Source organism: Octopus bimaculoides, chromosome 9 (genome assembly GCF_001194135.2).
Source record: "Octopus bimaculoides isolate UCB-OBI-ISO-001 chromosome 9, ASM119413v2, whole genome shotgun sequence".
NCBI classification, from domain to species: Eukaryota; Metazoa; Mollusca; class Cephalopoda; order Octopoda; family Octopodidae; genus Octopus; species Octopus bimaculoides.
In genome coordinates this window covers 25,423,524-25,427,867 of record NC_068989.1, presented here as the reverse complement: position 1 = coordinate 25,427,867, position 4,344 = coordinate 25,423,524, and positions in this window count along the sequence as shown.

The following is a 4,344-nucleotide window of genomic DNA, read 5'->3' as shown; positions in this document are numbered from 1 at the left end:
CAGTTTTTAAGTTACAATTTAATAAGGGGCGTAAAGAAAAAAGACAGAAAAAATAGAAAAAAGAAGACGACTGAAAAGAAGGAAAGGAAAAGAGAGAAAGAAGAATATTTAATCAAACAGTTTTGTATAAATTTGATGATATTCTCCTGTCATCTTATTCATTCCTCCAGGGCGTGATGTTAATAACCCACAAACATATTTCTCCTCATACATTCTGAGAAGCGAAAGTGGGGCAAATTCAGAATAATTTCTGAGAATATGCACTTTCAAGTCTTCTTCAAAATTGCAGCTGCTTGAAACGAAATGTTCAGTAAGTTCTGTCGAACTACCGTAATTGGGCCTGACGTCGAATCTGTGCCCATTAAACCTTTTATTTAATCATTCTGTTGTACAACCAACATAAATCAAGTTGTGTTTTGTGCATTCTGCAGCGTACACCAAATGGGAATCTTTACATGTTCCACCTTCTGTATAAATCATAACATTTCTCTTACGATTTCTGATGGAATTCACTTTACTCGTGTTGTTGACAGTGAACAGGGCTTACCTCTCTTGCAGCTGTTCTTTAAGGATATCCCGAGAATTGATGAAGACTTGTTTCCACAAATCTTAGGAACCTTTTTTTTTTTTAGAAATAATACATTTCTAAATCTTTCAATGAGATTTATTCAGTAGGAATCTTTCTTAGAATTCTTGCAGAAAAAAGGTGGCATTTTCAGCAAGTCCACAATAATAGACTCTGGTTCGTATTCATACCCCTCATTCGTTCCTTTAAATATACGTTGTAGGCACACATTCCAATATACTCTTTTAACGATACTCGTGCAATTCTATTTTTTATGCTCGCTTAGAGGATGTCGGAAGAAAATACTTGGGCCGGAGACCAAGTAGCAGTGTCCTTTCTCCCTTGGAACGAAACATTTCGAAGACACCAGAGGAGGGAATGAAAACATCCAGCGACAGGAGAGAAAGATGACAATATCAACCTCATCCTCCACCAACAGTACCATGCAGTCAATGCTATCGACTCTTCTATGTATGAATTAATCTACAAAGTCAGCAAGGGTATCACTATAGAGGAAGCGTTCAGCAAAGAAAATAATTTCTCGTGTACGAGACAAAGCCGATGAAGATGACGATAACGACGACATTTACCTTCTGAACGAGGTTTAAGAACCTTTCAAGCCTCTTGCAGTTTATTGTCGAACACAGTTTTGCAAGTTGACAATGTGTGTGTAAATTTTATCATTCTTCTGCCTGATAGTTAACAGTCTCGGTGTTTTGCGGGATGCACCAGTTGCCACAGGAACGTGTTCCTCTTCATTTGAAAAGTTCCTAATACGCCTGAATTTTCACAGCTCCCATGCTGTCCACTCTACTGTCACACGGGGCTGCAAAGGCAATAAACTTTCACAAATTGTTCTTTGCGTTCTTTACCGTCAGATTTGGTGGCCTTGCTTCAGTAATGTAATCAGCCGATTAGGGAACATACCATAAAGTCTTGTAAATGTCATTTAAAATAATAGCCCGAGGCTTGTGTTGTTGCACCCTTACGGCACAGACCCCTGCCCTGCTTCCAATATTCCAACGTATTTCTTTCTATCGACACAGTCTTGCCTGATTTTATAACCTTTTTGTTCTAGCTTATAACACTCATTTAACAGATGGTTAATAGTTTGCTATGTTTTGTAACACATTCTGTATTTGCTGCCAAACGTTTATCAATTTGCCTTCATCAAATTCATTCAAATAACCTGTCCAAGAGCGGCTATTATTAGTGATTTCCTTTCTTGTTTCATGCTCACATCCTTCCGCCACAAACAAGACTTTAGAATTCGTAAAAAGATTGACAAGAGAATATCTTTTCAGCCATTTGTTATATTATTCTTCTTCCTATTTTTGAAAATTTTCACACATTCAGTGATCTCTTCTTACATGAAGTAAGCTTGTAGCATTAAGCGTGACTATTTCTTCATAAACAATGTTCTGCATATAAATATATTTCTATACTTCTCAATATATAGATTGTAAACCCCAAATTGGAGCACTGTTATTGTCGTCTTCATTTAGACAAATCCCTCTTTATTTCCGCCTTCGTAAATAGAAGGCGCGATATAAAATTTTTGTACGGCGACATTTATTATGAATTGTGATGAGTTCCTAGATCTTTTATTCAATTCATTTTGTTTTGACTATATCGACTATGAAGTGATATTATTGTTATTTTTTCACTGATGGTGGTAGTAGTAGTAGTAGTAGTAGTAGTAGTAGTAGTAGTAGTAGTAGTAGTAGTAGTAGTAGTAGCAGCAGCAGTAGCAACAGCAGTAGCAGCGGTGGCGGCGGCGAAAGAAGAAGAAGAACAAGAACAAGAACAAGAACAAGAAGGCTAGATAGATTGGTGGTGAAATAGCTTCGAGCAAAACTCTCTATGTACTGAGTTCAAATCCCGTTGAGGTCAAATTTCTCTATCATTGTCAGGGACACAGTGATAAAGTCCCATTTAAAATCTGGTGGAGTTGATGACATCCAATAACCTATACCTGTATAATTAGTGTTTTTGTACTAATATTGGCAAATCCCAGCAAGTTTTAAGAAGTAAAATGATGATCTTCGGTAATTGTAACGGTTACTTACTGAAATCAAATCCAGCTGAAATTAGTTTTCAGTCATCATTTCTGGTCCATTACAGAATTGACTCACACTTCGTCTGAAACTATTGGGCATGTATCAAAAGTTCAAGCTTTAATATTATTGTTGTTGTTGTTGCTGCTGATGCTGTTGCTGTTGTTGTTGCTGTTGTTATTGTTGTTGTTGTTATCGTTTTACTTCTCAGAACGTTCGGTTTTGTTTGTTCTAATAGATAGCAGCCTGGTATCAGAGGTCTCAGGGGGTCTCTTTCTGCATATCATAAGATTTGATGATTGGTAGATAATTATCGTGGGAGACATTCAACATCCAAGTACCAATCTCAAAATCCAAGCTCTCTCCAGCAGAGCAGTTTTGGGGTGCTTGCATTGCTCTCATGTCAATTCCGATGTCTTTGCCATATTTCTCCAGCTTGGTTGTTAGTACTCTGAGTGCCCCTACAACTACTGGAATAACAGACACTTTCCTCATAGTCCACATTTTTGAAATTTGGTCTTTTAATAGGCTATACTTTTCAATTTTTTGTAGTTCTTTGCTACATATGCGTGCTTTTCCAGGTATTGCTATATCTATAATTTCGATTTCCTTTTCAGCTTTATCTACCGCAACAATATCTGATTTCCGAGCCTCCATTAGGGAGTCACACTGGATTGTAAAATTTCACAGTACTTTATGTTCCTTGTTCTCTGCGCCTCCTTCTGTTTCTTATTCGTACAATTCCCCTGCTATGTTCAGGCCTAACTTTTCACATAGCTTCCAGTGGACGAACTTAGCCATATTATCGTACCTCCTTTTGTAGTTTTTTGGGGGACAGCTTGTTACACACACTCACAATATGTGAAACTGTTTCGTTTCTGCTGCCACACATGCTACAAAGGGGTGATTCACTACTCTTATATATTTGGAACTTGGTGCAATTAGTTCTCAGAGTTTGTTCCTGGGCGCTGGATATCAATGTCTCACTATATACTTTCAGATCACTTTTTCTTAGCCATCTCCAAGAGTTGATCTTGTCTTTTCCTGAGGTATTGCCCATACACTGGTTTCAGTTACCAGTTGATCACTCCTTCTTGTTATCTTGTTTCTTAAATGTTTGTGGGTGCATCACATTTTCGATAAGTATTGTATTATTATTATTATTATCATTATTATTATTAATAGTAGTAGTAGTAGTAGTAGTAGTAGTAGTAGTAGTAGTAGTAGTAGTAGACGTATTGTATATACTTGGCAGATTGCCGGTAACGTACGTTCACTTTCATAGTGTTTGTTGCGTATTTGTTTAATGGGGGCGGTCGAGGATGATAGTTAATCATGTAGCATTAAGAGCATGAAGTAGGCTCGTAGCATTAAGAGTGACTATTTCTTCATAAACAATGTTCTTGTTTTATTTTGTAGTGGATAAGCAAAAAGATTTGCTTTTACTCCCACACAAGATGCTCCTACATAAAGTTGGCCATGTGAAAAGCTTGGTTGTTCAAGTTGCAATCCACCAACTTTTAGTGTATAGCCCTGACTTTTATTAATGCTCATGGTCAAAGAAGCACAGATAGGAAATCGAGCATTAAAACTAACAACAAAACAAGAGGACGTACACATGAAATGTATAAGTATATATACAAGTATATATACATATATACATATACATATATATATATACATATATATAAATATATATATATATATATATATATATATATA